The following is a 16,202-nucleotide window of genomic DNA, read 5'->3' on the forward strand; positions in this document are numbered from 1 at the left end:
AATGACTACTGGCTCAGGAAATAGCCAAGGCTTTACTGTGCTCCTCCAGCCCTCTTCAGGTAGGTGAGGCGAGATTAGGATGGTAAGAGGCTTAGGAGGGTGGAGTGGAAACCATCGAATTTTCCTAGTGCTGTTTCAAGTTTATTTGCCAAAAGCTCATAGGAAAAAAGTTTCCTTTCTATGTCCCTTTGTAAATATGCTTAGTCTTCTTTGCTTTACTAATGCCTTGGCTGAGCTAAAATACCACAATAAACAAGGAACACATGTAAGGGCTCCATAAACTCCAGACAGTAACAACCACTGTGGCAGAGGTCGAAGAATGTGAACGGCAAAGCAGGCCAGGGCTGACTCTGCACAGGCCCCAGTGTGAGATGTGTGGTTTGTGGGCCCAGGTTTGTCTCTAATGTCCCGCTGAATATTGGGGTGTGTTGTGGCCGTATTTTTTTCTTTAGGGAACAACACCTAAGCTGCCACATTGCTGTGATTTTTTTTTTTTTTTTTAATTTTTATTTTAGGCTGCGTTGGGTCTTCATTGCTGTGCATGGGTTTTCTCTAGCTGTGGCGAGCGGGGCCTACTCTTTGTTGCAGTGTGCAGGCTTCTCATTTTGGTGGCTTCTCTTGTTGTGGAGCACGGGCTCTAGGCACGCGGGCTTCAGTAGTTGTGGCATGCGGGCTCAGTAGTTGTGGCTCGCGGGCTCTAGAGCGCAGGCTCAGTAGTTGTGGTGCACGGGCTTAGTTGCTCCACGGCATGTGGGATCTTCCCGGACCAGGGCTCGAACCCGTGTCCCCTGCAATGTCAGGTGGCTTCTTAACCCCTGCGCCACCAGGGAAGTCCCTGCCGTGATGTATTTTTGAAAGAATTTGAAGATATAACCAGGAGAGTGATTGAAATGTTGTAGCATAGAATTGAACAGCACGGGAGGTGACCAGAAAGGGAACTGATATACGGGGAGAAGTTTTAAAGGCCCAGAAGAAAGGCCAAGAATGCCCACGGAAAAGGGTCAGGTCATCATGAGAGCGCAAAGTGTTGAGATTTTGTCAGGAAATGGAGTGTTCACTTCTACTATTTCCGAGGTGGATCTGTTCCAGTGTAGACGAAGTTCAGGGCGTGGTAAGGCAGCAGATGAGCAAAGGGACATGGAGGTGGGAGGCTTTGGTGATGAAGAGGTTCAGAACCTGGGAAATAGAAGGCTGGATGGAGATCCTGAAGTGAGTCAGAGGATGGAGATGATGGACATGGAGATGACGTGGACCATGACTCCAAGGGCTCCTCAGGGACTGGGGAGGAGGGACCAGAAGATCAGGTAAGAGAGATGCAGACATGACCCCACGCTGCATCTCTCCCTGCATCCATGCCACTGGTGACTGTAGCCCTTCCCACCTTCCCAGGCAGAAGAGAAATCTCTTCCCGTCCCCTTGAATTTGTGTCGGCCTCATAACTTGCATCAGTGGATGTATGGAGTGTGGTGCAGTTGATGGTGTGGAGCCAAGGCCTCAAAACCCTTGACTGCTTCTTCCACTTGTTTCTCCTGGTTCTTCCCAGCTCCCCCCGCCAGCCCCGGCTAGTCTGCTGCACTAGTCCACATGGAGCAGAAATACCCTGCGCCATCTGAGGTCGGCCTGGTCTAGTCATCCCTCAGGCACCCTCGCAGCAGGAAATGAGTGCAGCTGAGACCAGAAGAAAACCCCACGTGAGCACAGTCCAAATCGCTGCCCTGCAGACATATGAGCTGTGTGAATGAGTTTTGCTTTAAGCCACTAAGTTTTAGGTCAGTTGTTACGCAGAGAAAGCTAACGTGTAAAAATGACTGTGACAAGGAGAAACAGAAAACAGCAGAGCTGAATGGCATGAGCCTCAAAGAAGTCTTTTCAATAGAGATTACGACAGTCGGTTTAAAAGGTTTGGAGACGCGCTGTGCGATATTTGATGGCATTTTCCCCACCCCTTATGTGGGACACTAGTGGGAGTGTTATGAAAATAACACACTAATGTGTTACACAGATTCTGGGAACTCCAAATACACGTTCAGTCACACAATCACTCATTAAAGTTTAAAACCAGTTCTCGTATTTTATATATGATTAGAGTGAGATTTATGAGAAAGGAAATAATTTACATTTAGTGACACCCAGCCCTTCATCTGAACTGGCCTCTGTGTCAGATCCCCTCCAATTAATTGTTCTTCTGATGCTGGCCACTCATAATGTGCCCCCCTCTCCTATTAGTACTAATCTCATTAACATTAGAAATCATGTCTTATCCTTCATTACCTCTCATAGTACCTAGTTCAGTGATGTACATATATAAGCATACTCAGTAAAATATTCATGCTTTACCTCTAAAATAAGCATGTAAGTAGTATTCACCTTAGAAGTAGGTTACAAATTAGAAAGTAGTGAAAATATTAGAAACAAACAAGATATTTGCAGTAAAAATCTTAAAACAACTATCCTATTATCCTGGTTGGTAGAAATGTTTTAGCATCAATGATGAAAGACAGGACATTGAGGACCTAGAAATTATTTCTACTTGATATATTTCATTCTCTAGAGTCCGTCATTCTCTATACAAGTTCCGTATTAGGCCACTATATGGTACCTGAACTTTTCTCAGACTATCTGATTATTAATGCAATTGTTTAAAATTAGCATAATTATGACCATTTTTCCTTTCAAAAAATTTTTTTCTATAACCTGTCTCTTCAACCTTGGCTTAATTTATCTTGGTTCGGGGATCCTGGGTTTATGCTGATTGACCAGTTTGTTCTGTAGAGCAGATCCAGTGTGTAACCTGAGAGTGAACCTGAGCCCTAATTATCCGTTTTTGTAAAAAGTTAATGCATACTCTCTTGTATGCAATGCACATCTGGACTTCGCTGTGTGTTTTTCCAGGTACTGTATTCACTGAAGTCCATCTCTGAAATCTGTATCAGCAGGAACGAAAACACCCAGGCCGGCCTTGGGTAAGTAAGTAGTGTCTGCGCACTAATGAGGGCTTCTCCACCCAGACCTGCTTTCCTGAATGCCTTCTTCCTGCGATGGTCTTAGAGCACATCCCTGTTGTAAATTCATGACAAAGTCTGGTCTTCGATTTTAGGAGAGTAGCTTCTTAGGAAAGTAAAGTATGGTTCCCCTCTGCCAGTGGAATAAATAGGAGACAGGACAGAGAAAAACAATGTGACAAGGGGCTAATCTGCAAGATGTCAGGATCTTGTGTTTTGACTCTTGGAAGAAAATTAGCAGTCGTCTGGACTGAATATGTTCTGCATGCAAATGCAGCAAGGTTCTCCCTTTTATTTGTTTGGAGAATTTCAAGAAATGCCAGTCTTCACTGACATGAATTCATAAGACTTGGCAGTGCATGCCCTACTGTTCCTGCCAAAGAAGATTGTTTTTTCCCACTTTCCATTTTGGCCGCTGTTGTGTTGGATGGAGTGCGCCTCCCAGGAGCCGGGAGGGAGCTACAACCTGGAGGCTTTGTTTGAGCACTCAGAGCCCTTGGCCTTGGTCTGGCAGAGCCCTGCCTTCCTTCTGGGAGAGATTCAGCTAATGGAGAGCAGGAGATGAAAGGGAGAGAGCCGATCAAGGGGAAGACATTTGAGGGCTCTACTTAGCAACAACTTCGGGGGAAAATGAATCACCAAAATGCTCCAGGGTACACTGAGCATTAAAATTGGGTAGTTTGTCCGCAAAAAAATGGCACAATTTCCATGCACAGCTCTTCTGGGTTTTCACCTGTCCAAGCATTTTACACTCCCCTTCCACCAATATTTTTGTCTCAGATCCTTAGAACTCTATTGAACAGACTGTCATTTATTCTCATACAATTAATTTATTCATTAATGACCAACTCAGAATCTAGGCCTTAGTGTTTATGAGTTGATTAATCAGATGCAGATACCTGTAAGTGAAAGGTTTTAAATAACATTTTCCAAGGCAACAGCTTCTGAAGTTGAGCACAAGCGTTTCACCTTGGGATGTGCCACAAAGGGAGCCCAGAAAGCTATAGCCATTTCACCACTTCTGCTCACGAGACGTGGTGCTTCTCACTCAGCCAGGCTTCTGCATTTTTTCTTTTCTTTTTTTTAAAACTGAAGTATAGTTGATTTGCAGTGTTGTATTAGTTTCAGGTGTACAGCACAGTGAATATATATTCTTTTCCCTTATAGGTTATTACAAAATATTGAGTATGGTTCCCTGTGCTATATAGTAGGACCTTGTTTATCTGTTTTATATATAGTAGTGTGTACATGTGAATCCCATTCTGCTAATTTATCCCTCCCTCTCCTTCCCCTTTGGTAACCATAAGTTTGTTTTCTATGTCTGTGGGTCTATTTCTGTTTCGTAAATAAGTTCATTTGTATTTTTTTCAGATTCCACATATAAGTGATATCATATGATATTTGTCTTTCTCTATCTGACTTACTTAACCTAGTGTAATAATTGTTAGGTCTGTCCATGTTGCTGCAAATGGCATTATTTCATTCTTTTTTTATGGCTGAGTAATATTCCATTATATATTATCCATTTAGGTTTCTTCCATGTCTTGGCTATTGTAAATAGTGCTGCTATGAACTTTGGGGTGTATATTTTTAAATTATAGTTTTCTCTGGATATATGCCCAGGAGTGGGATTGCATGATCATATGGTAACTCTGTTTTTAGTTTTTAAAGCAAGGCTTCTACTAACAGATGTTGATTGAGGAGCAAACTCATGTAAGTTGTAGGATTGTATGAACCCTGATTTTAAAACTTCTTCAATGCTTGTTCAAATGTCAGATTTATAGATTCAGTTGTTATTATATTTGAAAAGTTTCAGAGATTATTTAAGTCTTCCTCTCTTAAATTTATGTTTATTATTTATTTATCATGACCAAAAAATGCATAACTAAAATTCCCCTTCCCAGCAATTTCCAAGTGTGCAGTACAAAACCTCCAGTTACACACACACACCAGGTAGCAGACCCTAGAGTTGCCCCCGCCCTTCATGACTGGAACTTGACAGGAAGGAACAACTCCTCACCGCCTCCTTCACCAGCTCCACTCCTCATTTTTCCAGAAAAGGATACCTAGGCTTATATGGGTTGGATCACAAACTCAGGTTCCTGTATAGCCAATACGGACAGAGCTATTATTCAAATCAAAGCTTCTTGGCTCATCTAAATTCACTATGGCGCCCTTACAATGGGTCAGTAAAAGAACAGAAACGGGTTTCTCTCTGTTCTGACACGAATGTAAGTTTTTGAAGGAGTTGGGTGAGTATATTGTGTGTGTGTGTGTGTGTGTTTTGTGTGTGGAGGGAAATGTCAGTTTGATATATCTGAATATAATCATGTGGAGTCAAGTGGAAAAGGAAAGTGAGTAAAAGGAAGGCAGGACGCAAGGCAGTGTGGTTAGTACACACCAGAGCTGTAGGAAATGTAGGGTTTTTTTTTTCTCTTTCAAAGCACTGTGGCATCTTCACGGTGAAAAACATGATGAAAATTCAGGATCTCCTGATTGATAAATACTTATTGTATTTCCACTCAAGCAATGATGGAGTAGGGACTCACAAAGAAAAATATTCCCACCACCAAAGATCTAAGAATTCTGACTAAAATACCAAAAAGATAACTTTAAATATATAGCTGAGCACTTCAAAATGTTAGGAAAACATACAAGTCTCAAAACAAAGAGGGGGCTGCATATCAGTGTGCTAATGAGGCACTGAAACCACTTCTGCTGTGAGAATTTTTCCTGTTACCAGGTGCCGCACACTTCACTGACCACACAGGGAACAAGAGACAAACACTTGGTCCACATAATGGGTAGGGGGGGAGTGGGGGGGTTTGTAACCAAGACTCTCATAGTATTGGAAGGCTCAGCAAACTAAACCCTCAATGGAAGGGCAAGGTAGAAAAATATTTTCTAAGCAAAGGAAGATTGGTTGATCTTCACCTTGATTCTGGTGTAAAACAAAAAACATTCTAGATATCTGCTCTGAAAATTCACAGTGACAGTTTTACTCTCACAAAGGTCTGAGATTCCAACCGTTACCACCTATGTGCTCTGGTAAACCTCCAGCCTAGAAATATATTTAATGTAGGCCAGGTGCAAGGTAGGAACACAGGGAAATTATCTCCGTAGGTATCACTACCCCACCCAGACACTTCAAGATTCCACTTATCAAAGTCACACAAAAATAAGCTCCTGATTAAAAATTACAAGACACATGAAAGAAAGATACCACTAAGGAGAGACAGCCAAAAGACAAACAGAACCCCTCAAGGCTGCAGATGCTGCAATTAGTGAATAGAGGTATAAAATAGCTATATAGGATATGTTTAAAGAAATAAAGCAGGGATGTGGAAGCCCATACATGTATATGAGAAAAATAAAAAATGACCAGGTAAATTAGAAAAGAAGAAGATAGATGTTCTGGGAATGTGAGAACATAATTTAAATTAAATTTCAATAGCTAGATTGCAGACCAAAATTAGATTCTGCTGAAGAGAAAATTCATGGATTGAAGAATTTAGATGAAGATATTAAGAAAGAAGCATGTGCAAACAGACAGTACAACAGGGAAGAATGGTCAAAGTTCTTGACAAACAGACTGTAAGTGTCTAACAGGATTCTGACTAGAGTTCTAGGAGAGAAGAAAGAATGTGGGGAGAGGAGTAGAATTTAAGGAGTAAAAAAGATGGAGAATTTTCCAGTAGCTTCAGAATTGGGAAATAAAACTTATAATCAATACAAAAAAAAATGTCAGAAGAGATAAAAGAAAAATCAGAAAAACAAAACCAATAGAAATTAAAATAAAAAAGAAATAAATGTGAACTAAGCTTGCTAGTTAAAATTTTTTAAAAATTGGGTGGGTTAATAACAAAAATGAGTTATGTTTTTTATAAAAGACACAACTAAAATAAGAAGTATATTATGATTGAAAGAAAATGACAGGTAATTACACAAAAATAATAGGCAAATATCACATACAAGGAAGCTAAATAGATATTTTAATATTAGACAAAATAGGCTTTGAAGCAAAAACATTATTAGATATAAGTATGTCCAACACACATGATAAATTACACTAGGAAGATAACTTAAAATCTGTATGAACCTAATATAATTTCTTAAATTATACAAGGCAAACATTAGGGAACTAAAAACAATAAGGAAAAATTCAGCATCTTAAAGTGAGTTTGTAATACATCTTTAAGTTTGGTATATCTAATTGGTAATTCAAGCAAACCGCAAATGAGAAAGTTACAGAATACTTGAATGAATGAATATGTAAATAATAATAATCCTGTAATAATCCTGTTTAGAATATCATACTTGGGACTTCTCTTGTGGTCCAGTGGCTAAGACTCTGCGCACATGCCGTAACTAAAGATCCCACATGCTGCAACTAAAAACATCTCTCATGCCACAGTGAAGATCCTGCATGTGGCAACAAAGATCCAGCATGCTGCAACTAAGACCCAGTGTAGCCAAATGAATAAATAAATCAATATTTGAAAAAAAGAATATCATACTTGTTACATGATGATAGATACTCTTTTCATGCTTCATTTTTTTTTATATTATTTTTTTTTGGCCACTCCCCACAGCATTCAGGATTTTAGTTCCCCAGCCAGGGATCCAACCTCTGCCCCCTGAAGTGGAAGCACAGAGTCCTAACCTCTGGACCGCCAGGGAATTCCCCATGCTTCTTTTTTTTGTGCAGTACACAGGCCTCTCACTGTTGTGGCCTCTCCCGTTGCGGAACACAGGCTCCGGACGCGCAGGCTCAGTGGCCATGGCTCACGGGCCCAGCCACTCTGCGGCACGTGGGATCTTCCCGGACCGGGGCACGAACCCGTGTCCCCTGCATCGGCAGGCGGACTCTCAACCACTGCGCCACCAGGGAAGCCCCCCATGCTTCATTTTTAAAATCAGTCTTGTGCTAGGTTATGAGTCTTAAAAACTCATTAACATACATAATTAATTTAGAAATCCATAATAAAGAGATAACTTTTAAAAACCTCATATGTCTGAAAATTTAAAAACATTTTAAACAAACTCATAATAAAGTAAATTACTATGGCAACTAAATGAAGTAATTAATATGTTAAAGCTTACAGTATTAGAAAGAAGCTTTCAGACAAAATCTTATCAGAAAGAAGAGGAAAGGTAGAAAATTAATGAGCTAGGAAACAAAAAATTAGAAAAATTACAACAAATATAGCACAAAGACACAGAAGACAAATTTAAAAATAAATAGATGTTAAGGAAATAGAGTACAAAACTTCAAAAGAAGCTAAATTTATTCTTTAAAAAGACTAATAAAATTGATAGAAATCTAGTAAGATCAAAATAAAACTGGAGAGTAGGCAATATAAATAACATTAGGAGATAAAAAAGAGGGACCTAACTGTATATACAACAGATTAAAAACAAGAAATCATGTACAAACTTTATGGTAATAAATTTTAAAACTTAGAAGAAAATAAATGTCTCAGGTAAAATATAAATTACCAAAACTGACTCAATATGAAATAAATTAAAATGTCCCATAATACAGAAATTGAATTAATTGTTAAATAGTTTTTCCCCAGGAAAGAGCAAGCTTAACTGATTTTATGTGTTCATCAAATATGTGAGAAATGCATTGTTCAATCTTAGCCAAACCTTAAAATAGAGAAGAAAAAATAAAAGAGGAATCATAACTCCACTCATTTTATGAGGTTTGCACAACCACAAAACCCAAACCAGAGTTAATATGGGAAATAGCAATTAAATGCCAATCCTTTTATGAAAATAGCTTTAAAAACCTTAAATATTACTTTAATATTCTTCAGCAAGTTACAGAAGAATATTAGCAACTCATTCACTTATATAAAGTTCAAAACTGTGCAAAATTGAACTGTTTTAAAATATATGTACGGGCTTACCTGGTGGCGCAGTGGTTGGGAGTCCGCCTGCTGATGCAAGGGACGCGGGTTCGTGCCCTGGTCCGGAAGGATCCCACATGCCGCGGAGCGGCTGGTCCCGTGAGCCGTGGCCGCTGGGCCTGCGCGTCCGGAGCCTGTGCTCCGCAGCGGGAGAGGCCACAACAGTGAGAGGCCCGCGTACCGCAAAAAAAAAAAAAAAAAAAAAAAAAGTATATTTAGGGTGGTAAAATTATTTCTTTAAAAAGCAAGAAAATAGGCACAAAACTTGGGATAATGGTAATCTCAGGGGAGGGGGGTCACACAATTCAACATATTCTAATTCTCAAACCAGGTGGTAGATATGGGGTTGCTTGTGTTATTATTGGACTGAATGTATATAAACCCTTTTGCAATATATATTGTTTTCTTTATATATGAGTTATGTTATGTAAACCAAAAACTAGAACTCACAATAGTAGACAAAGCAGGTGGATTTGCTATGTTTACTGGTGATAAGTCTAAAAAATTGACACCAGCATCTCTGAACATTGTGTGATTAAAATAAGCTGATACCTGAATCTCCTTTGTGGACTGAAAACATAATAATAATAAAATTGAATGAGCATCTACATTGTCTTATGGTGAGAACAGCGACCCTGAGATTCTCACTTTATCTGCTGTGAAAATGCAACATTAACAGATGATCAGGGAGAATGATAAAAATGAATATTCTTTAGAGGGTTTTACTTAAGAGATGAAGGAAAATGTTTAGTATAAGCCCATCATCCAGGTTCAAGTGTAGACCTTGGAGACCCAGATATTCTTCAAAATAAAACACTAATTTTGTCGTAGAGTTTGAGATTTGGTAGCAGTGCTGCCAAGAAGGAAAATGTGTATGTGTGCAGGGGGTCGGGGCTGAGAGAGAAGCTCATTGATATTCCTGCCAAACTTCCAATCTGTTAAAAAAATAAACCTGTACTACAGCAAAAACATTACCATATGTCATCTTAAACTAGAAATTATTCGCAACACTCCAGCATTTCTTATAATTGCATTTACTACTTACATTAATTAACTTATTATAAGTTTAAATAGATTTCATCTGGAATAGCTTTTATTTGGCATCTTTCATAAAACTGTATTTATGCTGAATATTATTCCTTCTTACTTAATGATGCTGCTCCTCATTTTTACCAACACAAGTAACTTCTTGAGATAAGCAAATATGCGGAAGGAAATTATCACCACATCTAATAGCTTTTGTGAACAGGGGAGTCAGGAATGATGAACTGTTTCGACAAAATGAATCATTTTGTTTAAATCGTTTAGTCATAAGGTCCATGTATAACATATGCCTTCAGGAAGCTTTACTCACAATATTTTTGCTCTGTTGCCTGACTCCTGTAATTCACCATGACTTAACCCTTCTGTTTCAGGTCCTTCCTGACTCAGCCTTGCGGATGAACTAGTTAACTATTTGCATACTAATGCAGGTTCAAGAACACTGAGAAGTACTGGCTAGTTAAGAACTTTTCTCTATTGAGGGTGAGGACATCGCTTGGCTCTGCCCGTCTTCTTTCTTGTCTGTAGGGAAATAATGTATGCAAAAGAGAACAATGACAGTCCATAATTGCTCTCTTCAGACATGGGCAAATTTAGCTATGGTTACGATATAGAGAATTCCTGCATAATTAAATTTTTTCCCCTAACAGAATAAAAATTGTCTCATTATCACTTCATATAAACCAATGGAAATATGCTTTCCTTCTGAAATTTTATAGGAAACCAATCTCCAGCCAAAATATAAAAGAGCAAAGTTACTTCACTTGCAACCTCAAGTTCTATCATTATAAAGAAGAATCATAGCTTTTTACTCTGTTGCTGTACATATGTACCAAATACTGAATAACATTTCCTTACAATAGTGCACCAGCTAGAATATTGGCCAGCACATCACAGCGAAATTTGAGGACATGAACAGTGGATTCAGAGAACTAGGGTTTCAAATCCATCTCCAACTCTTATTAAATGTATGGTATTCAGCAAGTTGCTTTACCTGAGACTCAGTTTCCTCATCTAGAAAATGGGATTAATCTACCTGTACTACAGAAATATGGTCTGTGTTAAATATGCTGCTATATATATAGTACATATTGCTTAACCTGTAAAAAGGGCTCAATCCAAGATAAATTATATGTGGACTTCTGCTTTTGGTGTTGATGGTCTAAAGCCCTAACAAAACCCCTTCCCTAAAGAAAACAACCATAAAATGCAGACATAATAAAAAAAAAAATCTGAAGACAATGAAGAATGATCAGAACTAGATAGACTCTGATGGAAGGGAGGAAGAGATGGGATTAAATAAGCTCCCAGCTGTGGCTTTTCGCCTGGAGCTAAGTGCACTTGAGTGGTAAGACACAATGGGAAATATGCATTCTTCTGAACGCATCAGAAGAAGCCTCAGAAAAAAATATAGCCTGGGAAACCATGATGGCTTAAGAGAGTGAGGAAATAATGGAAGAAAAAGATCTGTAGAAAGAATCCCATAATTTGGTCTACCCATATTTATGGTTGTCTCCTGAGTCACATATTTGCAGAAAAGACTAAAGTATTTCAACTAAACATAAAAGATTTGAATTGACACTAGAGCTGCTGCCCAAGAAATAGAGTTTGCTATTCAAATCCTGCAAAGTTAATTGTCTGTTGAAACAAAAACTAAAACATTTACCAAAAAACCCCAAAACAGGGGCTTCCCTGGTGGCGCAGGGGGTAAGACTCCGTGCTCCTGATACAGGGGGCCCAGGTTCCATCCCTGGTCAGGGAACTAGATCCCACATGCAAGCCGCAACTAAGAGTTCGCATGCCGCAACTAAGGAGCTGGCGAGCCACAACTAAGGAGCCCGCCTTCTGCAACTAAGACCCAGCACAACCAAATAAATAAATAAATATTAAAAAAAAACAAAAAAAAACCACCCCAAAACAAACAAGTTAGGTTCTCTATAATTAAACATTAATAGTGTGTAGGACGCAATTAAAAATTACTTGGGGGAATTCCCTGGTGGTCCAGTGGTTAGGACTCGGTGCTTTCACTGCCATGGGCCTGGGTTCAATGCATGGTCAGGGAAATAAGATCCCACAAGCCACGTGGCGCGGCAAAAAAAAAAAAAAAGGAAAGATAGAAAGAAAGAAAGAAAATTACTGACATGCAAAGAACCAAGAAAATAGAACACATTTTCAAGAGAAAAGAAAATCCACCTATTCCAACACTGCAGTGAGTAAGAAACTGGAATTAGCAGAAAAGCACTTTAAATAAGCCATTTTAACTACCCTAAATGAAGTAAGGTAACATATGCTTGAAGCGTATAAAAAGGTACAATACCCGAGCAGAGAAACAGAAACAATAAAAAAGAACAAAACAGAAATACTACAACTGAAAAGAAACAATATCTGAACTAAAAAATTCACTGGATGCAATTATAATCAGCAATCAGAGATTCAGAGGAAGGAGTAAGTGAACCTGAATACTGACCAGTAGATGTGAAGAACAGAAGAAAAGGTGACTGAAAAAATATGAACAGAGCCTCAGGAACTTTTTAGATAATACTATACAGCTCAATATACATGTAGTTAGAATTTCAGAAGCAGCACAGAGAGAAAATGGAACAGAAAATATTTAAAGGAACAATGTCTACTATTACCCCAAATTTGATGAAAGACAAAAATTTATAGATATAAGAGTCTCAATGAAGACCAAGCAGAATAAACACAAAGAAATCCAGGTTGAGACACGTTGTTGTCACATTGCTGAAAGTCAAAATAAACAGAATATCTCAAAAACAGAAAGAGAAAAGGGAAATTTTATATACAGGAGAACAATGCTCTCACTAACAGCTACCTTCTTGTTAAAAATCAGTGAGAACAGATAAAAGTGGAACAATACTTTAAAATAAAAACTGAAAATTTAAGAGTCTACATACATTGAAAATATCCTTCAACAAAAAAAATCACAAGTAGACAATTTTAGATTAAAAAAACCTAAGAGAATTCATTGCCAACAGTTCTTCACTATAAGAAATCATTACTCAAATTGAAGGTAAATCACACCAGATAGAATCTTGGATCATCAGAAGAGAAGGAAGAACATTAGAAATGGTAAATATCTGGTTAAGTAGAAAACAATCAGTACATTTTAATTTTTTGTCCCTCCTAGCACTTTCGTAGAAGAGCTTAAAACAAACACAACAACATGGCCTTGTGAGGTTTATATAGTATATCGGTGTAATACATAAAGTAATTATAACATAAGGGATGGGGGGGTACAGATTTGAATATTGGGGCAAGCTTTCTATATTTTTAATGACTTGGTACAATATTTACTGTAAGTGGAGTGTGAAAACTTATAGATGTATATTATGATCCAACCACATTTTTAAAGATTGAAAAGCAGTATAGCTGAAAATCAACAGTAAATTTAAATTAAATTCTAAAAGCTATTTAAATATTCCTTAAAACACATGATGGGGGGAAATAAAAATAGAAGAGACATAGAAGAAACAGATATTGAAATTATACACCTAAACCTAATGGTATGAATGACTACATTAAATGTTAATGGACTAAATTTTTCAATAAAATACCACAAATTTTAAAAGTACTTAAGTAAAACAAGACCCAAGTATATGTTGTCCATAAGACAGCAAACTTTAAATTACAAGACACAAATAGTTGACTGTAAATGCATGGGAAATATTTACCATGCCAATAGTAAGCTTATGTGTGTAGGAGTAGCTATATAGAAATCAGAAAAAAAATTACATTTTTAATATGAAAAGTATTAATAGAGATAAAACATTTCCTAATAAAAAGTGGTTAATTAAACAAGAAGACATAACAATCATTAAGTATCTATGCAATCATTAAAAGAGTTGCAAAATACAAATAGCAAAAATTGACAGAATTGAACACAGAAATAGAAAATTCCACAATCATAGATGGAGAGTGTGTTAGTTTCTTAGGGCTTCTAGAACAAATCACCACAAATTTTGTAGCTTAAAACAACTTAAATTTATTTTCTTACAGTTCTGGAGTTTAGACATCTGAAGTCATGGTTTCAGCTGAACTATGATTTCTCTGCAGGCTCTAGGGGAGAAATATTCACTTGCCTTTCCTGGCTTCTGGTGGTCCCTGGCATTCCTTGGCTTGTGGAAGCATAATTCCAGTCTTTGCCTCCATCTTCACATGGCCTCTGCCAGCTGTGTATGTGTTCTCCTTTTCTGTCTCTTACAAAGACGTCTATCATTGGTTTTAGGTCCCATTCTAATCTAGGATAATCTTATCTCAAAAGCCTTACCTTAATTATATCTACAAAGACCTTTATTTCAAATAAGGTTACATTCTAAGGTTTTGAGTTAACATCTCTTTTGGGGGCCACTATTCAATGCACTAAAGAGAATAAACCCCTCCTCTCAGAAATTTGTGGTCAAATTAGGGGAAAAAATAAGAAAGATATAGAGGATTTGAACCATCTAATCAACAACACTGACAATTTATGTTTATAAAACATGATACCTGCACAATATAAAACATGATACATGCAGATTACACATACCTTTTAAGGGCACATAAAATATTTATCAGACTAGATCATATGCAGGGTCATAAAAACTCCATTGATTTAAAAAGATTGAGGGACTTCCCTGGTGTCATTGGTTAAGACTCCACACTTCCACTGCAGGGGCCATGGGTTTGATCCCTGGTTGGGGAACTAAGATCCCACATGATGTGAGGCGCGGCCAAAAAATTTAAAAAATAAATAAATAAAATAAATAAAAAGATTGAAATCATTCAGGTATAACCTATAACCAAAATGCAATTGCATTAAAAATTTACCAAAATAAGATAATGAGGAAACCCCAAATATTTGAAAATTCAACAACACACTTATAAATATTCCATGGGTCAAAGTAAAAAATCAAAAAGGAAGTTAGAGAATATTTTGAATTGAATGGAATTACAGCAAAAATTTTAGGACACAGTCAAAACAGTGCTTGGGGTAAAACCTATTATTTAAATGCAGTGCATATATTAGAAAAAATAATGATTTCAAGTCAATGATCTGGATTGATTTTATAAAATTAGACTAAAATAACAATTAAACCCAATTAAGTAGATAGAAGGAAATAATACATATAATATTTTATAATAGTAAAAATCAATGAAATTTAAAAAAGGAAAAAACAAAAGAGAAAAATCAGTGAAACCAAAGCTGGTCCTTTGAGAGAATCAATAAAATTGATAAGCTTCTAGCTTAACTGGTTAAGTAAAAAATAGAGAAGGCACATATTGTCAAGATCAGAAATGACATGGGAAACATCACTATAGATCCTGCAGATATACAAAAATGTGAAAATATTATTAAAAAAACTCTTGCCAATAATTTTGACTGCCTACATTAAATGGACAATTACTTGAAAAAGACTTTATAATAAAACTGACTCAAGAAGAAACAAAAAAATGAACTTGAATAGTCTTCTAGTGATTTAAAACATTTAATTTATAATCAAAAAGAAGACATACAGATGGCCAAAAGACACATGAAAAGATGCTCAACATCACTAATTATTAGAGAAATGCAAATCAAAACTACAGTGAGGTACCACTTCACACCAGTCAGAATGGCCATCATCAAAAAGTCTACAAATAATAAATGCTGGAAAGGGTGTGGAGAAAAAGAAATCCTCCTACACTGTTGGTGGGAATGAAAATTGGTGCAGTCATTATGGAAAACAGTATGGAGGGTCCTTAAAAAACTAAAATTAAAGTTACCATATGATCGAGCAATTCCACTCGTGGGCATATATTCAGAGAAAACCATAATTCGAAAAGATACATGCACACCTATGTTCACAGCAGCACTATTTACAATATCCAAGACATGGAAGCAACCTAAATGTCCATCGACAGATGAATGGATAAAGAAAATGTGGTATATTTATACAATGGAATATTACTCAGCCATAAAAAAAGAATGAAATAATGTCATTTGCAGCAACATGGTTGGATCTAGAGATTATCATATTAAGTGAAGTAAGCCAGACAGAAAAAGACAAATATCATATATCATTATATGTGGAATCTAAAAAAAAAAGATACAAATGAAGTTATATACAAAACAGAAATAGACCCACAGATATACGAAACAAACTTATGGGGACTTCCCTGGTGGTCCAGTGGTTAAGACTCCTTGTTTCCACTGCAGGGGCATGGGTTCAATCCCTGGTAGGGGAACTAAGATCCCGAGTGCCAC

At 37.3% G+C, this 16,202-nt stretch overlaps 1 pseudogene; it reads left to right on the forward strand.

The window, feature by feature from the left end:
- Positions 1-984: 984 nt before the first annotated feature.
- The window catches only part of LOC115842328 (cilium assembly protein DZIP1 pseudogene), a 148,812-nt pseudogene continuing 133,594 nt past the window's right edge, over positions 985-16,202 (forward strand).

The sequence above is a fragment of the Globicephala melas genome, chromosome 2 (assembly GCF_963455315.2).
Source record: "Globicephala melas chromosome 2, mGloMel1.2, whole genome shotgun sequence".
NCBI classification, from domain to species: domain Eukaryota; kingdom Metazoa; phylum Chordata; class Mammalia; order Artiodactyla; family Delphinidae; genus Globicephala; species Globicephala melas.